The following is a 22,060-nucleotide window of genomic DNA, read 5'->3' as shown; positions in this document are numbered from 1 at the left end:
ATTATCCCTATTTCATGCATGGGGAAGCTGAGGCTTGAGGTTGAGTGGTTTGCCCAAGGATAAAGTAGTGGAGGTGGGGATAGGTCCTCTTGGCTAGAGCCGATGCCCTTGCATACACTGCTGCCGTGTCCCTCTCATGGTTTTGGTGAGTGGAGTGCCTAAGAACGGCTACTTTGAAAAGTGTCTTTCCTGCCAGAGATGTGGCTTTATGATCAATCCACTCAAAAATTGCCCCATATAAAGTTGAAATTCAATGTTGCATGTAAATGATCCTTACCGTAGAAAAGAGAATATAGAGAAAATGAGCCAGCAGTATAATCTTAACAATGTGTGCAAAAACTACACAGACATGTACAGCCCTGAAAGTGTGTGTTTGTGCTTGGGTTTAATGGTTCACAGACGGTCACTCCAGAGTTTTTAGTGGTACCGTAGAAATTAGAACTCTCGAGGCCACAGCAGCAAGTAACATGACCAAGGTATAGGAGAATAACCTTTGCACAGGTTTTAAGTTTTAAAGTTTGGGTATTTTTCTCAGTTTGTATCTTAGTTTCTTCATTTCAGCCTCTGTATCATGGCCTTAGCTAAAGGCTGAGAAGTAAGGATGAGTCTTTTTGTGGGTCTGCCCTTGACTGACTTCGTGCCCTTCCAAATGTATATGAACCAGTGTCTTATTCTTTATTCTGGCCAATAAGATTGTTCAGACAAATGTCTTAGATTCTGCAGAAAGTTATCTTCGGTCAGTTGACTCTGTTGGAACAAAGTAGGTCTCTTAAAGAGTGAATTTAACAGGCATTTAGGTTTGTTTTGATAGGTGCATTTGGAAAAGCTGGGACTGCTTGAGAAACTATTTCACAGCACATCCAGGTGGCTCGAATGATCTGCCTCCACGCATCACACCAAGTCTTTTTAAACAAGATGAAAGCTGTAGTGAGTTTGTCTCATGGAGCAAGTGAGGCCCTCAGGGAGAAACATGAACTTATGTGGGTGCTTGGGAAGTATTGAATAATAACTCTTTCAAGCCATGAGGTCCCCATTTGCCTAGCAGAAATTTATGAACAGTACCCTGGTGGCTTAAAAATGTTCATTTTCTTTCCCAAGTGCCTAACTCTCTTCCTGAAAGTAGTGTTTTCATTGAAGGCTTGGACCATGCTAGATGTTCACAGAGAAATCCTACTCTTGATTCTATAGCAGACAATGGCGACTTTGCTGAGATAGAGCCTTCGGTGTTGCCTCCTGATGGGGAATGTGTTGGGTAAGGGGGACACGAAGAAGTGGCTAAGTATCAGCCATCTAATACCCTGCAGATCGTATTGGAGCTGGATGTGAAGAAGCGCTGTCTGCATGGTTTTGGACCAAATGGTTGTGAAAGTGTATGATTCGCCTCACAGTGACAAGCAGCTTGTCAGTGGTTTCCAAAACATCTGTCTCAAAGAGGCGGTTGAAATTCCTACAAGGGAGTGTTTCCATTCGTTGTCCATGAGAAATGAGAGAGAGTGGGAGTGAGTGATGCATGATCCAGAGGAAATGCACGCACTCTCCACTTGGGATTACAATGCAGATGAATTCCATATTTTGGTTAGGGAATGTTTTCTTTTAAAAAAAGAAAAGACAAGAAAGAAAAGCTTAGTCGCTGTCCTGGTTACTGAAAAGCAGACTAAAATGCGGTTAAATGCAGGCTAAATGCGTTCATTTCAGCTGGATTTTTTTTTCTGTTTTGGGGGGTGTGTATGTATATGTGTGTTTGTGTGTGTGTGTAAGAAGATGGCCTGGGACTTCCTGGCACACTTTTCTGCCTTTGGCCCCACTTTCCCACCAAGGTGGCCTGACCTTGCTGATGAGTCACTTTAAAACTGCTGCGGTCAGCAAGCTGTGGCTCCTTCACTGCATCTGCACATATCAGCTACTTGAAGATTCAGACAACTACTACATATACATCCTATTGACAAAAATCACAACAGAGGTTTTCCCAGCTAAAGTTTTACTGTAAAAATGGTAGCCCTATAAGAAAGCCACTATTAGTTTTCATTTAGAGATTTTTTTTTATGTCTACCCCTGTCCCCTACTATGTCAATTCAGGAGTGCTGAAGCTGATTTGCTTTTGTATATTGTGTTCAAAATATGCTACCTGTAATGATGCAAAACCAAAGACCTGAGCTCTGCTTTACCCTCTGAGGTGTCATGCAATAGATATTTATTGCAAACCTGCTCTGTGTGCCAGATGCCTGTGCAAGGATGCGGTGTTGCCTGTGGGGGAGATACATGATCCCCTCTTGGAGTTTACTGTCTACAGCAGCTGGGGTGTTGAAGTTCTCACAGATTGGGGGCTTGAGGTAAGAGGACAAACTATACCTGGAAGACAGCCACGTGGGAAGCTGCCATAAGAAGGGACTCTGAATGGGCAGGTCAAGCCATTGCTGCCCTGGCACTGGTGGGAGTGGTCAGTGATTGTCCTCAGCACCCCCTCAGTGCCCTTCACTAGAGCCAGGGAAGAGTGCTTGCCAGCCTGCCCCTCTCACGTGGGCATATCTGCCACTGGAGGTAGATTGACTTCCACCATTCTGAGTCTCTCCTATCTCCACCTGGAATTGCAAGAGACAATCAAAGGCAAAGTCAGACTCTCCCCTCCACCTCCCGTCCCAAGTCGTCTTCTCTGCCTTTAGTTCACGTGCAGCAATGGCATGATGTCTTGCTCTAATCTTCCTATTTTGTCCTTGTCACTATACACACATCTCACCTGTCTCCCTCAGTCCTCCAGCTGTGTGTTCCTGAAGGTGACTTGACTTGCTGAGGAAAGGGTCGCTCTTCAGCCTCACCTTGGCCCCCTGTACCCTGGGGATTTCTGGGACCTGCAGCCCTAGCAGGGCTGCCCTGGGCTTTGCTGGCTCCTCACCTCATCCATGCAGCCAGGAGGCCAGGCCTGGGGTCTGAGGATTCTCTCAGGGACAAGGCTGAGGGCATGGCTTTCCTACTGTGCCGCACTCTCTCAGAGGGGCAGTGAGGGAGAATGGCCAGGTGGAGGCCCACCTGGAGCCCAGTGAGCTCTGTGGATGCATGCTGTGCCCCTGCTTGCAGGGACAGAGCCCCAGGGAGATTCCCACTGAAGTGGCCTTGTTGTCTGGGGTGATACCTGAAGTTCGTTGTCTCACTGAGGAAATCAAGGATGTGGACACACAAGGAATGAGGTTAGGAGCAGAAATTTAAAAGGCAAAAGAAAGAAAATGGCACTCTCTGCTGCAGAGAGAGGGGTCCCAAACAGGTTGCCGATCTGCGGTGAAATGCAGAGGGTTTTATAGATGACTGGTGAGGAGGTGGTGTCTGGTTTACATAGGGCGCAAAAGATTGGTTGGACCAGGTGTGCCATTTGCATAGGGTGCAAATTTCTGGTAGCCCCCACCATCTTTTATTATGCAGGTAGGTTCTCTGCCTGGCCTGCACCATGCTGCCTATTCCTTTAACACAGCTGCTGGCATTCCCCCATGCAAGCTTCCAGCTTGCCTATCTTTGTTTGCAGCTCAATTTTTCAGGCTGCTCTTTGTTAGGAAAAAATAATTTCTTGGGCTGCATTTTGTTAAAAGAGGATTCTTTTACCCTCACTATCTGCCTAGATAATTTCTTTCTACCTTCCGTATCACCATTGGCACTTAAGGAGCATTTACTGAGTGTGAGGCCCTGTAGGGGATGTGAAGGTGAGTGGTGAGGATTTGGACCTCAGCGTGCATGTGCACTGTCTAGTAAGGGAGCAAAGGTGTCCTCTGAAGTCTACCATGCTGTAGAGAGTACCTATACCATCAAAGTGTCCCAGATAGAGACCAGACCCCTTTCAGTGGGAGAAGCAGTCTGAAAGGCAAGGCTTCCCTGGAAGAGGTGGCCTTGAGCTGTCTCTTGAAGGGCAGGCGGGAGGTGTGCATGTGGAGATGAGGGTGGAAGAAGAGACAACAGCATGAGCACGGCGTGGAGGTGGGCTTCAGCAGGAAATCCATTTGGCTGGAGCTGCCCAGATCATGGGGAAGGCTCAGCTCTGTCAGAGCCCCCCAGCCCCCGGGATGCATGCAGAGCAGCAGAGCTGGAGAAGCCCTCTAGGGTGATTCCTGGAAGTCCCAGGAAGCCATTCACAAGCAGCCTTTCCTTGTAGATTCGACAAAGGGGACAAAGGGACAGGGGCACTTGGATGTGGCAGCTCTGTAAGAGTGGGCTCCTTTGATTGGCCTACTGATGTGGTCACAGCAGCATTTCCCATTCAGAAACTGGAGCCTCTCAAGGGACCCCACTGGGAAAAGCCAGCCCTGGGGTGATGTGAGGCCTGCTGGAGATCAGAACTGGCACATAGTGCTGGAGAATTTATTTTTGAAGGATGTGGAAGGAGTTGGACAAAAGCTTAATGACATCAAAAAAAAAAAAAAAGCTTAATGACAATGGTCTTTTAAAACAAATCCAAAGGGTCACAGAGCTATTAAATTTCTGTAATTTAAGGATTCTACAATTGCAAATGGCTTCCCTTTTGAAATGGACCCTTGTCATAATTCAAACTCTAGATATTCTAACGTTATTTCCACCATAGAAAGATATTTTTAAAAGTGAGATGCTTTTTATAAAAAAATGTAACTTAACCACTGGGGTTCTGGCTTCTACCATCTTCAGGCTAGGTGGGCACAAGCTAGCGGCTGCCCTCCTCCTAAGCAGGTCGCAGGCACTCCAAGGCGGCTTTAATTATGACCATTTTCCTGCCATGCAAGTCTGAGCTGAAAGTTCTCTTTTGTGTGGCTTTTGCAGCACAGTATTTTATGGATTTATGTTTTATGTTCTTCACCCTCTTAAGTGTTATTGGATCGCCAGTCACCGGAAGGCTGAGATCTGTTTTAGTAACTGATTTATCAGGTGGCAGGCTGGTCACACACCTCACTGCAAGAGTTTATGAAAGGGACCCCCACCTCCTTCCCCAAAAACTTTGTGACCAGCTCAGTCATGAGCTCCTGACAGAGTGAACTGGGCCGGGGACTTACTTTGCATTTTTCCACACCAGAGTAAATGTGAAACGGCTTTAGCAAGTGGGCTGTGCGGTTTGAAATATGAACTCTGTAACCTCTTCAGTGGCTCCCACATCCCAGGGCTGCACTTTGGGTAATTCAGGAGTGGGCAGGAAACTTCAGAGGAAACACTCCTAAGACCATGGGGCCTTGGTCAGTGGGTTCCTATTTTGCTATCAGTGAGTACTTAGAAGATGCTCTTCCCACCTTCGCCCCCTCCCTCTAGTTGCCCAAATGTCTCACCTCCCCAGCTTCACTCGGGCTAGTGGAGGTCTTCTTAGACTTCTTTCAAGGCGGAGGATTTAGAGTCTGGGCTAAAGTGGCCGTGATGGATGGCTGGGGACATGGGGCTGCTGACTCAATGGTGATACATCAAGCAGTTAATTAAGGGACAAGTTATCTTCTAAGTGGGAGGTAAAGGATTTTCTGTTCCTTTGTTCTTAATGCTCATATTAATGCCATTTTCCCTCATGGAGACCTCAGGCTGTGCTTAAAACCTTCCATAATTTGGCACTGCTAGAGGTCAGCATTGTCCGCTCACGAAGGACACAGGTAAGTCACAGACATTGGGGCTTCCTGGTTGTTAAAGGCCAAGAATGTGGGATGAAAACCCCCTGTGTCCCCATAGCAAGTTAGGGGTTGCTCAGCAGGGCTGTTTTCATTCAGACAAGCAGCTCATTCCAAACCAGCCCCAGAGAGCCGCTTCAATAAGCCATTGTCTGCCCCATGGAGGAGGAGCTGTTGTCCAGGGCTGTGGTTAATGCAGTGACATTGGTAGTTGTTCCAACAAGTCAAAGCTGGTTACAGAGAGGCAGCAGTGACAGGATGCTTGAATAAATGCCTTGGACCACAGGTGCCAGGAATTCTCCCACACACCTCTCCGGCCTCCCATCTCAGAGACCTACCATCACCAGTGTGGGGCCCCTCTCTGCCAGTTCCTGCTGGTGGCCCTATGTGTTCTGAAGGCCATGAATGGGAGGCTATGGTGGTTCCTAAAAAGGATGGCTGAGGCCAGGATCTGAGGCCTGTTGCAATCAGTGACTGATATTTTGGAACCGAAAGGAGGAACTTGCATGAAACCATTGTTTTTGGAAAGATACATCATGTTTTTTCCATCAGTTTTGCAGCATTGGCAGATAAAATGCTGCAGCCCAGACAGACATCATCTCCAGTCCCTTTTTAAGGAAACAAACAAACAAGACAGTGACCCAATTCAGTCCTTTTTCATTTATTATACCAAAGAAAACTGGAAGAGTTCCATTTCGTAGTTCAGTTAACATAAAACATGTCTCTTAGCGTACAGGCAGTGGATATTGATGGGCATAGTATGTATTTTGTTGATTACATTGCTTAGCACTTTGTTAGTGCAAAAAAAGTCTGTTTTGCCTGAAAGAAAAATTGTGTACGTGTGTGCACTTCTAAAAACTTCCATTGGTAACACACTCTGCCATTCACCTCTAGAGGCCATTTAGAATTCTTCTAGAGACTCATACAGCCTATATGAAATATTGAGAGAACATTAAATGCTCGACTGTGTGGTCCTAACCAAGCACAGTGGGAGATCAGAGAAGGGAGAGATTTGTGTGGCCAGAATGGAATTTAAAAATATATCTTAATAACTTTGAAGGGAAGCAAATGAAAATGCTAACTTAAAAAAAAAAAAAGCAAAAGTCTTGCCTGGTTCATGTAGAAGTTGTTAGTGGGGCAAGAAAAATGCCCAGTGTGGCTTAGCAGGCTTTGTGGTTTTAGGACTGCATCCCACCAACTCAGATGCTGATATGGGCAGCCTGTCCGAAGACCCCACAGACTGCAGAGCCTCATTCCCATCCCTAGGTGATGGTGTGGGGGGTTTGGAAGTCCTCAGTTTCAGTACAAGGTGGGATAGTCTAAGATGATGGAAAAGTCAGTTAACAAACACCTGTTGAGCACCATGTGTAATAATAGCAGTAATCACCTTAACTGAGTGCATACGATATATTGTATGCTAAGCACTTTACCATCTTTTATTTCTCAGAGTAACTCAGTGACATAGTAAGCTAAGTGCCACCTCCAACTTCCCAGATGAGGAAACAGGCTTCAAGGGTTGTCTTGAGGGGTTCACTTAGTTCACTTAATTCACTTAGTTCCTGCTATGACAAAATACCTCAGTCTTGGTAATTTTAAATAACAGACATTTATTTCTCATAGTTCTGGAGTCTGGGAGGTCCAAGACCAAGGTGCCAGCAGTGGTGTCGGGTGAGGGCTGCTATCCGCTTCCAAGATGGATGCTGTTGTGTCTTCACATGGCCGAGGGCAGAAGGGTACGCAGGCACTCCCTTCAACCCCAAGCCCTTTTGGAAGGATGCTGATCCTATCCGTGAGGGTGGGACTCTCATGACTTAATTACCTCCCAAAGGCCACACTTCTTAATACCATTTCCTGGGGGATTTCAGCATGAATTTTGGGGGAATCATCATTCAAACCATAGCAGGGGTCAAGTGCCTTGCCTGGGGTCATTATGTCGCTATTGGAGAGCAGAGCTAGGAATTTGAAGTAGGTTGCAGACTATGGCTCATGCTCTTAAGGATTATGCTTTCTGGTGTGTGGTTGGTGCTAGGTCACTGGACAATACAAAGGATATGTGGTGTGTGGCTGCAGACCTGAGGCAACCTGTGCTTCTCAAAGACAACGGGGCTATATGAAGGGGCAGCTTATACTGTGGGTGCTCCTGTCCCCACACAGGGATCATATGGAGAAAGTGAAACTGTGCCCGTGCAGGTGTGGCTGCTCACCTTCAGAGTCAGTGGAAAGAATAAGCAGATGCAGGTGATGGTGTCATGGGCAGGTGTTCTTGTTGTTGATTTTGGACATAACTATAGTCTCTGCTGTGGTATAGTCACACATTCAGGTAAATAGCAGGAATGAGTAAGACAGGATGGTGTGAGGCAATATGAAGTATTGGAGACTGGGACAAACTAGACATACTATGTCGTGTCTAACAGAGCAGCCACTTCTTACCTCTAATCACCTGTTATCACGTTGACATGTGGGCCCAGTATTGATAGATGCACTGAGATTTTTCCCCCTAGAAAAGCAAAGAACCTGGCAATTTTACATTTATTCTCCAATCTTTGAATGTTTGCTATTAATTTTAAAAAATGTTTAATGAGCCACTTGTTGTATATAAGGCTTCAGTTTGAAATCTTTGGAGAAGTAGGAGTAGAAATTGAGACATGAACGTTGGAACCCCCAGAATAACAGACTAGGAGCAGCAAGTGTATCTCACTTTGTCAATCTACATCAGGTGACTTCAGCCCACATCAGCCTTTCATAAACTTTCATGTGCCTGTGAATCACCTGGGGATCTTGTTAAAATATAGATCCTGATTCAGGAGTTGCAGATGGCTCTGAGATGCCGCAGGACTAGGGGCTCTATTGAGAAGATTCTAAGGCAGCCTCTAGGCTGAGTGGGGGAAAGTACTGTGATGAAGTAGTGCCATCTACTGTGAGCAAAGAAAAGGGAAATGGCCTCACACATTCCCCATCCCTGTAGCGCCCCAAGATAGGTAAATCATGCGTTTCTGGCCATTTCCAGGTTCCCCCTAAAAGTCAGAATTTGAGCTAGATGAGAAGCTTTCGCATTTTATATCCTTTTAATATACACTCTTCCACTTAAGATAAACTTGGATGTATCCCTCTATCATCTGGGAAGTTGGGATTAGAATATCAAGCTTTCAACTTGGGTGGGATAAAGGGAGAGTTAACTGATTAGCTCTCCCTTCTTTCTGTTAAATTTTGAGGGTGAAAAATATGTCTTGCACATGTTAGTGTTCTGTTACTTCCACGAGGCCTTGGCGCCTCTTCAACGTGGGGTCTGTGTGGGAGGAAAGGGTGGGTGCTGAGGAAATTGCTTTGAGCAGAAATCATCTTGTTTCCATTCACTAAGAGCTGTTCTTGGATCTCTTCTCCAGGTCCCCTGCCTGTGTCCAATGCCCTTGGAATTGTATGCCAGGAAACAATATAATCTTTCCAATTGGGTAAGTGGGAGGAGAGAGACTGGGTGAGCCAGGATGGGCTGGCAATTGACACCTAAAAATAGATCTTTTTTTTTCCATGAATAACCATTTTTGGGGGGCAAGAAGCCTTGCACATTTCTAACCATCTGGGACAGACATCTCCTTGGCAGGTCAAGGGAGGCAGCTGATGGGGCCAGGGTGCAGCCAGGTGGGTGGAATGCCAGCCAGAGTGATGTTGCCATGACAGCTGGGCCCCTCGGAGAAAGCTTCAGTGGCCTCCAGGGAGCAGAGGCGGATCTCAGATCTGGGGCCAGAGCATGTGTGTAGGGAATGAGTGGGAAGAGGACAGTCGTAGAGCAGCGCTTCTTAAACTTTAACATGCCTGTGAATGTGAAATGCAGATTCCGATTCAGTGGGTCTGGGTGGGAGTCTGAGCTTCTGCAGTTCTCACAAGCTCCTAGGTGCCACCAACGCTGCTGGTCCGGGGAGCACACTTAGAGGAGCAAGGGGCTGGAGCGCTTCTGCGATCTTCAGGGCTTGAGGAAGACTGAAGGCGAACACACAAGGGAGTTACTCTGCTCAATTTTTATTGAATTTGGCTGAAGCTGGAAAAAAGCCAGTGTTTGACCGCTGTTTCTTGTCATATTGTCATATACTATGACGTTTGCTGCACGGTGGTGGTGGCACTTATATAAGGACAAGATTACAAGTGTTGTATATTATGATTTTACTGGTGAAAATGCGTAAGGCTGGGTAGAATCTGAACATTGTGTAATAGATGTAACGACTTAATTCAGAAAAACACAGCCCTGAGCTAGCTGATGAATAACTGAGACTCTCCTAAAATAATGGAACAGGCTTTACCAGAATTCTAAGGGCAGAAGAATGGCCCAGATGTGGAAACTGTGAGGTGGAAATCATTTTGGTCATTTAAAATTTTCATGAGGATGTAGGTGGTTTTTCCCCTTGGGGAAGAATAAAACCATTCCCTGAGAGGCCAGAGTTCTTACTGGGCTCTGTGGTCTCCTGGAGAACAAATTAGACAAGGCCACATTTGGGAGAGAAAAAGGCCAGAACTTGTGTTGGTTCTATGAGTTGTTGAGATTTATCCCAGAGGCAAAGAGTAAGTGACACTCACCTATTTTCTTGGAGGGCTTTCCTCCGGATGGGTCTTGTTGCTGGGCGCCCGGCCGACTGCTTGCATCTGGACAGTAGAGGCAACAGCCATTTACAGTGCTGCGGCCAAGCCCCACTTGGATACAGCATCCTCCCCTCCCCAGCCCCGAAATGAGTTCTGTATCCCATTAGCTGTTTCTGATCCCCCCCCACTCTCCATGGGATCATGTTCAGCCACTGGGGCCTTTTTGAGACTATTGCAGTGGTCTGTTCTTGGTATGGGCTCCTGATAAGCGTTAGTTAGGTTTGGTGCAGAAGCTGTGACTGCTGGTCTTCATAGAAGGAAGGCCAGGAATACCTCTGCACGGTGTCCCACACGCCGTGTGACTCCCACGTCCCCATGGAGAATGCCTAGGTCCCCGTAGGGCATGAACAGTTATTCTGATGCTCAGAGCTCTGAGACTGGGGGGCTCCCACTTGTGATTTTGATTCTAATCTAAAGATTGTTACGAGTTCGTGTCAGAGTCCGGCACCTCTTGTCATGTGAAATGTTGAGGTCAGGTCTGGGAGGAACCACAGCCTGCCCGCCCCCAAGGTGTTCCCCCTGCCGTAAGGGAGCTGCAGTCATGCAGCAGTGTTGGGGCTAGATAGGAGCTCCAGAGGTGCCCCCAGCCACAGGCTTGGCGGGGAGCGGGTCTCAGCCTCACCCACCTACTGCAGCATCAGCGGCAGGGTGGGAGCTGAGCTAGCAGGTGGATGGAGCAGGCCTGGGAGGAGACAGCGCGGGGGGCTGACGGTGAGGGAGGGGTCTTCTCTCTCCTGGCCCCTTTACTGTCCCCTGGCTGCTCTGGCTTTGTGTGGCTCTGGTGGGAGAGGGGGTCCTAGGTCATCTTTACTCTACTTTATTCCTCCCCTCACACTAGCCATCGTGGACAATCCCCTCTTCCCTTTGGGAAGCACTGAGAGATGAGGCAGGCAGCAGGGGGTGAGATGGGAAGGATTCTCCAGATCTGGGGAATCTGAGGGGGTCTGTCTGTCTGTGTCTGTGTCTGTCCTCCCTGATTTTCTCAGGGAGGAGGTCGGTGGAAGGCCAGGCTCCTGCCTACTTGGGCGCTCGGTGTAGTGCCAGTTCAGACTGTCCGTGCAGGCCCTGGGCAAATGGCCTGCTCTGGCGACACCACTCCTTGATGTCTGACCTTGTGGTGTGACTTGGGGTTCAGATGAAGCCTCATTTCCTCTTGTGGGATTCAGAGGACGAAAATGTAATGGAAGCAGTTCCGGGACACTAGAAAATGGGCTTTCTCTTTCCTCCTAAGAAGTAGGGTTTTTTCCCTACTTTCCAACAAACTTGTTGAGCTTATGACAAAATGCCATTAAAGCTTTTAAGTTTTTGCTGTGGACTTACAGTAGAGGGCAAAAAATAATATTCTAAGATCTGCAAAGCTGAAGTTGAGGCGGCCATGTGACTTTGGCGGTGTTTCTCCCCAGGCCTTGCCCCTGCCTCTACCCCGTCCCACACATGTTGGCAGGACCAGGGAGTTTTGCCAGGATGGCAATGGTGGCTGGGAGTGGAGGCGCTTGCTGTGATTTCGTGGCACCATTTGCTGTTGATGGCGCCTCCTGACAAAACACTGCCTGTTTGGGCTGAGGAGGCCCTGGGCCTTCGGTGACGGCCTGGAAGCCAAAGCTGAGGCCATTGCTTCCCTCAAGGACCTGGAGCCGCTTCAGTGACATGGGAGGGAGGGAAGATGGGCCCCACGTCTGGAGTTCCACTGTTCTGTTTCTATTTTGCGTTGAGTCAGGAAAAGAAAACCCAGCAGTCACAAGGCACCAGAGTGAGTCAGCGCTGGGGAGGGCAGTGGAGGCCGCGGAATGGGGGAGTCACAGACACAGCAGCTGTGAGGGTCCTGCAGCCGCTCCCTTGCTCACAGCCCTGTCCTTTGTGGGGGAGCCCGTTGAGGTCCTGGAAGAGCAGTGCAGCCTGTCCAAGGACACATGGCTGGAGGCAGAGCAGCTCCCTGGACTCCCAGGCCATTTCTCCCTCTCGACATCGTGGTGATTCCCAGGAGGCCTGTGCTTCCTGTCCTCTCTGTGGAGCACACTGCAGGGCCCAGGCTCAGGGGCCACCTCTCCTGTTCTCTCGACCTATGGCTCCTGAGAGCCCCCTCTGCTGTCCCTCCAGGAGGGACTCCAGGGGACCGTACAGCCAGGTGTCTGGACCCCTGAGAGCCCCCGACGTGTACCCTCCTGGGGCAGCGGGTCCAGCCTCGTTGTTGTCATATCTCCCTGCCCCATATCTCCCTGCCCCAGCATCAGTGACTGGATATGTCTCCTTGCTGGGCCTTCCTATGGAGCCCTGCTCTCCTGACTGGTCTGGGAAGGTCATGCGAAGCTCCTTGCTGGAGCATTTGGCATCTCTGCTGGGCTGCAGGAGGGCTCAGGCCTCCACTCCTCTCTTGCACTAATAGCCTCTCTGGCATCTTTTTTCTTTCTTAGAGCAATGGTTTAAAACCCGAGGCAGGGCCTGTAGATTTGGAGGGGAGTGGTGGACCTCAGGTTTAAAAAATTCAATAAAACAGCTTCAGTTCTGGGAATGAAAAACAACAATTTCAGGTGTTGATAAATGCTTGGCAGAGTTCTTTTTCTCTTTTCAGAGCTGATCCTGCAGATGAGGGTTTTGGCACATGGCTTATGACTTAGCCCATACAAGCAGGGAGAAATGTAAATGATGCTTGCTTTTCTTCTGCTGAAAAGGGGGCTCTGATCTTAGATTATAAACCTTTAGTTCAAGCACTGACATCGTTCTAGCCATAGGGGGCGTTTTTCCCTCTGTCTTTCGTTCAAGGAGATAGAAGAGCTATGCTTATACTTACCTTTTCTATAGCATCCTACACCGCCCATCCCCTACTCTCACAGCGTGAACAGGACTTTTACAAACTAATACTTGTTCATTACCGTTTCTTCTCATATGCATTTGTCATAAGTCTTCTAAGGAATTTCACCAGGCAGCACTTTGTTCATATGATTGGCATTACTCTCATACCTAATAGATAGAACAAAGCTTCATTTCTTTAAAAACATCCTACAGTGAAGGCTCAATGTTCAGTGCTCCTCAGCCTCTATCTTCATATAGTGATGTTCCTCTTTTGTTGGGAGCAGTATCAGAAATGGGGGAGATGTCTTCTGGAATCTTGGCTTGTGAAAAGCTGACAGCACTGACCTGGACCTAAGGAAGTTAGTTTTCACCCCCATACAGCAGTAAATCCCTAGCGTCCTGAGGAGGCAGACAGTTTGGTCTACTCAACCACATCGGTAAGCCTGTGAGTGGACTCAGAGAGGGAGAGGAGAGAGGACAAGAGATGGTCCCTGAAGTCAGTGGCCACCGCCCAGTCTGCAGCAGGACAGGGTTGTTGGCACCACGGGCCTCACTCGGTGTGTCCCCTTGTCCACGTGCAGCAGGCCCACGTGCTGTCAGCCTGGCTCACCATCGGGGAAAATGTTTCTAATCCCTGCCCCTCCCTGATTTTTGCCTCTGACATTACTTGAAAGGCCAGTGAAACGAACATTGTAATAGTAAACTGACCCTAGAATTGTCAGGGTGAAAAGGTTGGTGTTTTGGTTAATAAGATGGAAAGAGTGGCATCTCGGTGGCATTTCTCTAGAACAGCCCCATTTAAATGACGGTGATGGTTTTATTATTCAGTTTTTTAAAAAAGGATTCATAGTATCTCAGTGAAGAACTGCATGTATCAGTTATTAACTGAAACCTAATGATGGTGCTTTAAACAAATTAAAAGTTTTATTGTTTCCAGGTAACAACAGATCCCGAAGCAGGTGGACTACAGTGTTAGCTTCATGATGTCATCAGGGCCCCAGGCTCTTTCTGTCTTACTGCTCCATCATCAGTAGCACAGGACTTTCATTCCCTAAGTCCCCCATGGCTGTAAGATGACCACGGGAGCCTTTATGGTCACATCTCTTAGCAGGAGAAAAGCCAAGGTCAAAGCTGAGTCAGGGTTAGGTGCAATGGCTCATGTCTGTAGTCCCAGAAATTTAGGAGGCCAAGGCAGGTGGATCGCTTGAGCCCAGGAGTTCGAGACGAGCTTGGGCAACATGGCAAAACCCTATCTCTACTAAAAATACAAAAATTAGGCTGGGCGCAGTGGCTCACACCCATAATCCGAGCACTTTGGGAGGCTGAGGCGGGTGGATCATTTGAGGTCAGGAGTTCGAGACCAGCCTGGCCAACATGGTGAAACCCCGTTTCTGCTAAAAATACAAAATTAGCCGGGTGTGGGGGCATGTGCCTGTAATCCCAGTTACTCAGGAGGCTGAGGCAGGAGAATCACTTGAACCTGAGAAGTGGAGGTTGCAGTGAGCCAAGATTGTGCCACTGTACTCCAGCCTGGGTGACAGAGTGAGACTCTGTCTCAAAAAAAAAAAAAAAAAAAAAAATTAGCCGGGCATGGTGGTGCTGCTTGTACTCCCAGCTACACAGGAGGCTGAGGTGGGAGGATCACTTGAGCCCAGGAGGCAGAGGTTGCAAAGAGCCGAGATTGTACCACTACATTCCAGCTTGAGTGACAGATCCAGACCCTGTCTCAAGAAAGAAGCTGAGTCAGATCCCTTTTAAGAGCTTTCACAGAAGCCCGTCCCCATCTCATTGGCCACTGTATCTGCAGAGGAGGTTGAGAAATGTAGGCTTTTGAGCCAGGCCCATTGCTACCCCATCAAGTAGGGTTTTATTCAGGGCCAGGACTGAGGTGGGGTGAGTAAGACATTCACCTTTGGTGCATAATTTAAGAGGGCACCAAGAAACTCAATCGTCAAGGTAAAGAATGTTTTATTTCAGTATAGCAGTGCCATACTGGAACCTGAGGCAAAAAGAAAAATTAGGAATGCTGATGCTATCTTTATCTTAAAAATTGATATTTTGTTCATCGTGAATTTTTTTTTTGTTTTTTTTTTTTTTGAGATGGAGTTTTGCTCTTGTTGCCCAGGCTGGAGTGCAGTGGCACGATCTCGGCTCACCGCAACCTCCGCCTCCCAGGTTCAAGCAATTCTCCTGCCTCAGCCTCCCCAGTAGCTGGGATTACAGGCATGCACCACCATGCCCGGCTAATTTTGTATTTTAAGTAGAGACGGGATTTCTCCATGTTGATCAGGCTGGTCTGAACTCCCGACCTCAGGCGATCCGCCTGCCTCAGCCTCCCAAAGTGCTGGGATTATAGGCGTGAGCCACCATGCCTGGCTCATTGTGAATTTTTAAATTTTTGATTTTAAGAATATTGTATAATGAAATATTATTTATCATGATTAAACCATTTTGCACCCCCTTAAATTTTGTGCCTCTGCTGAGTCCTGCTCTATGCCAGGCCTGGCCATAGGTTCTGTTAATGAAGAAGGGGAGAATGGGTATTGGGTAGGAACCTAGCAGTCTCTGCCAAAGAAATGTTACCCTCTGCTTACCCAAATCCTTGCATTGCTGGTGATGAAATGAGTAAACTTGTAGTTGAAGGGATACCATTGTCAAGGCAGGGGCTATGGGGCATTCTTTCTGCCACCCAATACCTGATAAGAAACAATCCTAATCCTTCCAGAATAAATGGGCAGTCATAGCTTCATATTTGCATATGGAATTCTCTGGCGGGTACAGGTGTTGTTGGTGACCAAGGATGAGTCTGTGTGGTCAGAGTCTTATGATCAGTTTGGGGTCCATGTTATGAAAGTGATTAATAAGGCCTGACCCAATAGGTACAGAGTCAGCAGCCATGGAGCCTGGAACTTCTGGGAAGAACCACTGACTCACAAGGCCTTATCAGTTGCTGTAGAACTCAGGGCAAATGACCTCACTCCATGATGGACCCTTTGGGGAAGGGAATAAATGAATAAATACATCATATCTAGGGAGAACTCACTCCCCAGCACCCTGTTCCGTGTGTAGACAAATCTCTTGGGATGACTGTTTATGGTTCAGCCTGATTTCATGTGAACCTTCTTAGTGGTGATGCTTCTACATGAAGTATTAGAGAAACAGTAGACTAGAGCCACACGTATATGTGAAACCAAAAATGGTTAATTTGCTGTTTTTAAATACTAATGGTATAATTTGATTATTAGAGACATGGGTTAGATTTTTTTCATAATTTTTAACAGTCACTTGATATTTCAGAGAAACTCAATTTTTAAATTAAAAAATTAAAAATTTAAAAAAATTATTTGTAATTTTGAAAAAATTTTACTGATGATGTTTAGCTGTGAATTGGAGTGTCCTTGAGTAATTTACTAAAAATAATGTGCCTAATGGATCTTATGGCTTAACTTGGCATGGACAAATTGGTATTTGCCCAATCTTCCATTCTGGGAGCTATTTTTCCCCCCCTTTCTTCTTCTAGTTTCCACAAATTTGGTCTTGCAGGTAGATTTTATTGTAATTTTTTATAAGTTGTAAATCAGTTAATACCTGAAATGAAAAGACAAGTGCTGTTGGAAGAGTTGGTACATTCATGAGCCTGATTTTTGCAAAGATATTAAAAAACATTTTGTGGGTATGATTCACACCCTGATGCTTTTATAAATTCTTGCATTGCACAAATTTATGATTCAGTCTGTCAGATGATTTCCTTCCTTGAGACTCTCTAATATTGCAGAAATTCAGTGATTTGTTTCACAAATTCTTTTCATCTGTCTCGTCATGTAATGCTTTCTGTTTTTAAAGCTGTGAGCATTTTCTTATGCAGCTACATGCCAGCCTCGCTGCATGGCCTGGCTCCATCCTGCACCAACCCCCTGTTACTGCTAGATTGCAAAATGCTTTCCAGAGGCAATCTGTGGCTTCATGCTTCAGGGAAAAGTGTTATATCTCTGCTTTTCAACCTTTCACAGGAATACTGTGACAGTAAAGCGAGATCACCAGTAAGAGTCCTTTTCAGTTCTTATGAAGGCATTTGCTACAGAATTCCAGGTGTTGGTCTGGGCAAACTTTTAATTTAATTCTTATTATTTATTTAGAAATAGGTCCTCACTCTGTTGCTCAGGCTGGAGTGTAGTGGCACAATCATCGCTCACTGCAGCCTTGAACCCCCAGGCTCAAGTGATCCTCCCACCTCAGCCTCCTGTGTAGCTGGGACTACAGGCGCATGCCGCCATGTCTGGCTAATTAAATTTTTTTTTTTTTTTTTCAGAGACGTGGTCTTGTTATGTTGCCCAGGCTGTTGAACGCCTGGCCTCAAGCAATCCTCCCGTCTCAGCCTCTCAAAGTGCTGGGATTACAGGCATGAGCTACCACACCTGGCAAAACTTTTAAAGTATGAAAATACTTGCCTTTGACAGGGCTCTGCCAATTAACATTTGGCTTTCAAAAAACAAGCTGTTTTTATCTGTTAGCATTAGGCTGCTTAAAATAGATGTATCTTGGTTGTCGGTATTTATTAACATCTTTTGAATGTGGATGCTTGTGACTATCTCGGGTGTTGAAGGGAATGCCCTATATTTATTGATACACTTAAATGGCCATTGCCTCAGTTTCCTATTTGTGAAACATAATAGCACCTACCTGACAGCTGTGAGGGAGTTAAGGGGTGGTGCATTTAGCGGGTACACATATATCACTGTGCCTGCTGCTTTGGTAGGGCCTCTAAATGGCACCATCGTTGTTAGTTATTGCTGCAGAAACACATTCTATAACCAATGTACAAACATGGTAAAGAGTTAACATGAATACAATAAAGCAACGGTCCCGAACATTTTTGGCACCAGGGACCTGTATCGTGGAAGACAATTTTTCTATGTATGGTGGGGTGGGATGGTTTCAGGATGAAACTATCACAGATCATCAGGTATTAGATTCTCATAAGGAGCACGCAACCTAGATCCTTTGCGCACGCAGTTCACAGTAGGGTTTGTGCTCCTATGAGAATCTAATGTCGCTGCTGATCTGACAGGAGGCAGAGCTCAGGTGGTAATTCTGGCTTGCCACCACTCACCTCCTGCTGTGCGGCCCAGTTCCTAACAGGCCACAGACCAGTACTGGTTCGTGGCCTGGGGGTTGGGGACCCCTGCGATAAAGGAGTCTTAGAACATAAAATGGAGAGTGTGCCAGCAGAGTTGAGTTAGAACAATAGAACTTGGAAGCCCATAGCAGGTACAGTTCTGTGACTAAGTGCCCACATGAAATGCATTGGTTTAAGCATTTCAGTATTGTTTTATGTTACTGGGAGCACAGTTAAGCCAAAGAGAGATCCAATTTTAGACAGAGAGTGGTGGTGCAGAGATGGAAAATAGCTGGCAGCTCCAGGTTCAGAAAATCAAGGAGGGTTATCAGAACTGAGAAACGAGAAATAAACAGTAGAGATCAATGACTATTGGATGTTACTCTTAATCGCTTATACTCCTCAGGATTCAGAAAGAGAGGTGTTGCTGACTTCATGTTCTTATCCAGGCAGTTCAGTAAATGTCATGTATCTGAATAAATAAAGCTTAGGGTAGGGTGGGGACCAAGATGGGTAGCTAATTTTCCCAGCTGAATGATGTTGTTTAGTCTGTCTTTTGCTGGGACTAGAAACTGTTGTAATATTAAAAGTTGAAAATTTCACAATCTTTTTTTTTCTTTGTGAAGTAAAATCTGAAATCCTCATCCCTTGACTTCATTAGAAGTGCAGTGAAACTGGCCTTCTAGATCTGTTTCCAGTCAGAGGACTTTATATACAAAGTTCGTGAACACAAAAGGGTCTGGTGAAATAACGAGACGGGAGGCTGGTCCAAATTTCTGATCCTTTTGAGTTAAAAGTCGTTCTGAGCAGCAGCTGTTGACTGTACCACCCAGGGGGCAATCTGCAAGTCCGGTTGTCATTTATTAGCCTTCTTTACTTCTAGGCTCTCAGTGACTTCTCATTTGAACTTTTGGAAAAAAAAAAAAAAAAAAAAAAACTCCTCATCAGCATTAAGAGCTTTCCCGAAGCTTGATCTTCAGAGTCTTGCTTCCTGATTTCCAGACAGAACTGAGTTAAAAACTTAGTAACTGAGTTCGTTTGTTTTCCTGTCTCCAAGGCGTTTGGCCCCATGTTAATCCTCCCAGCCGAGGAGGGAGAGGAACAGTTAGTCACTCACACTGCTCACTGACATGAGCCAGCGATGGAAACGGTGACTTGACAAAATGCTGGCCGGGGAACTGGAGTTCGCCTTCAAGCAGGACCAAATATTTCCCAAATTAATTCTGAGGAAGCGAATTTAACATTCAACCTTCTGGAGTTTCTCAGAATAGTTTAGGGTATTTTAAGTCAACTCTGTATTTGTTGCCTGTTATTCAAATTTCTAAACTCAACTACCTATTGGGTCCTTCCACATTGGCATCAAATAGTTTTCTTTTCCAAGCTGGGCTATGGATGTGTTTATCTTGTGAAAATTCCCTGGGAAAGTGACGCCACGGTGATGTCTTTGATTGGATGTTGGGGTCACATGGAGGGTGCTGTGTAGCCTTCCTTCAGGAAAGAATGGAGGGCTGTCTTGTCTTCCTCATTTGGTTTTGGAAGTGCATTCAATTGACAGTAACATAATAATAGCATATCATGGTAAAAAATCACTCACCTCCACTGGGTTTTTGTGTGGACCCAACTTGGGCTCAGAAGATTACAGATGGTTGGGGCGCATTGTTGAATGTTAAAGTGTGCAGCATTAAGCGCTAGGCACAAGCCCACTACTATTCTGGGTTATTTAATTTACTTTGATGAGGAAGGAACGATCTGGTGCATTTGAATGACAGAATAGATAACTGCATATCACTGGGATGTAAGCATAACATGGGTCCAGAAGAAGACTGCAAAGACAGTATTTCAGTAAATATTGCCAGGCTTTGTCTCACAAAGACTTGGTTGTATTTTTGAGTGGCTAATTAGGAGGTATTTTCAATTTAATGTTGCATTCGCTATGAGTCAGGTAGAAAGTCAAGATGAATGTTTTTAACAGTTTATTTCAGACTTTAGCTACCGGAAAAAGTCACTATTTCTAAACCCAAGGAGGTTTGAGTGCTGATTGACTCACAGTATTTGTGTTCCAGTGAGTCCATCCACACCCAGCCTGTATGTGACACACAAACTTGGAGTGTGGGGTGGAGTGGGGAGGCAAGAAAATGGAGTGCTCTGGAGAGTGGTGGGGTGGGCCAGGGCTACAGAGGCCAGCAGAAGAGGCAGAGAGGGGGGCTTTGTTCAGTTTCCTACTGAGGGGCCGGGGAACAGCTAGTGGGAGAGACCCAGGTTTGAAGCCCCTGGCACTGGACTTGGGGAGGCTGGGGTGGCTCTGCTGCCTTCTTCAGCAGGCTCAGGTTTTGATAGGAAGAAGCTGGAAAGCAGCTCTTGACCAGAGAGGAGGCTCTACCATGCTCACACTTTCCTACTTCCTTGGTGTTGAGCCATATTACTTTTCTTCTTAGCTCCATCACAACCGTCCTCTGCACCTTGCAGTGGCCGTTTTCAGCTATTTAGATACTCACCAGCTCTCACTGTGGTATCCTATTCCCAAATGCAGCATGTTTATTTTAACTTGTGTCTTGAAGCAGTTTTTAGAAGGTGCACACTTTTACCTTTTCCTCTTTGTGTCAGGATATTTCTCCTTAGTCTGTAGCCATTTTCCCATTTCATCTCTTTTCTCTTTATTCCTACTCCCCCCTTTATCCTCCAAGGGATGAAAACAACTTGATTTTTATCAAGGTGAGTGTTAATAAGTGGCTGTGTGTGTCTAACACACTAGCCTTTGTGCCCTGTACAGACGCTTAGATGTGAGCTGTGTGGGCATTCGTTCTTATTAATGACCCCATGAATGACCTGCTCAATTCATTTTTCCAAGGTTATGGATCTGTGACTCTTCTTTAACCATTATCATTGCTACCATTTACTGAATGCTTACTCCGTGCATTACAATGCTTTATGCAAAGCACTTTACATGTATTCTCTCATTTAGTCTTCATCTCTACCCTATAAGATATCTTCATTTTATAGCTGGGGAAATTGAGGCATAGGGAGGTTAGTGATTGCCCTGCTTTATTCTGCCAGTGTGTCCTATAGTCAGCACTTGACACTCATCTCAGTCCCTGGGTCTAAACCACAAGCAGTACCTTCTGGAGCAGGATTGTCCCCTGGGAACATTCAGCAATGTCTAAAGACATTGTTTTTGGCCACGACTGAGAGAGCGCTACTGGCATACAGTGGGAAGAAGCTAGGAATGCCGCTAACCATCCTTCAATTTATAGGACCAGTCCCTGCAACAAAGAATTATCCAGCCCCAAGTGTTAGAAGTACTGAAGTTGAGAAACCCTGTTATATCAAGAAACATTTACCTTTAATACTCAAGGAGTACCAAGTATTAAATATCCACACAATGTTCTGAAGTTTTAATTATTTCAAGAAATATTTATTGTTTGCATAGTTTCAAACATTTAAAAAATACTCAACAGGGAGAAAAATATGTAACTGTTTCCTAAAGAGAAAACATTTCATGAGATTCCTAACTTGAGATTCTGAGGATGCCTAACAATTTTTTTTTTTTTTTTTTTTTTTTTTTTTTGAAACAGGGTCACATTCTGTCCCCCAGGCTGGAGTGCAGTGGTGCAATCTTGGCTCACTGCAAACTCTGCCTTCTGGATTCAAGGGATTCTTGTGCCTCAGCCTCCCGAGCAGCTGGGGCTACAGGCGCCCACCACCACACCTGGCTAATTTTTGTATTTTTAGTGGAGATGGAGTTTCACCATTTTGTCCAGGCTGATCTTGAACTCTTGGGCTCAAGTGATCCGCCTGCCCTGGCCTCCCAAAGTGCTAGGTTTACAGGCATGAGCCACTGCGCCTGGCCGGATTTCTAACAATTCTTATACCTCCATTGTGATATTATTGTTGGAACAGAGCATGACATTTGAATAATTACGCCAGACATTTTTTC

General features: G+C 46.1%; 1 protein-coding gene across 10 annotated transcripts in view; it reads left to right on the top strand.

Moving 5' to 3' along the window:
• Positions 1–22,060, top strand: part of LHFPL2 (LHFPL tetraspan subfamily member 2) — a 157,698-nt gene that overhangs the window by 96,543 nt on the left and 39,095 nt on the right. For 4 of the 10 annotated variants that reach the window (XM_054555660.2, XM_054555658.2, XM_054555659.2 and 1 more), the window contains 2 exons: positions 7,212–7,324; positions 8,975–9,040. The exons of 3 other annotated variants lie outside the window; for them this stretch is intronic. The gene's annotated coding sequence lies outside the window, so the exon portion shown is untranslated. The remainder of the gene's footprint in view (positions 1–7,211; positions 7,325–8,974; positions 9,041–22,060) is intronic. 3 more of the 10 variants (XM_009240837.4, XM_063724442.1, XM_009240836.4) reach the window with 1 other exon arrangement.

Source organism: Pongo abelii, chromosome 4 (genome assembly GCF_028885655.2).
Source record: "Pongo abelii isolate AG06213 chromosome 4, NHGRI_mPonAbe1-v2.0_pri, whole genome shotgun sequence".
NCBI lineage: Eukaryota > Metazoa > Chordata > Mammalia > Primates > Hominidae > Pongo > Pongo abelii.
Note: the sequence above shows the minus strand (reverse complement) of the source record. Positions and strands in the feature narration are given on the sequence as shown.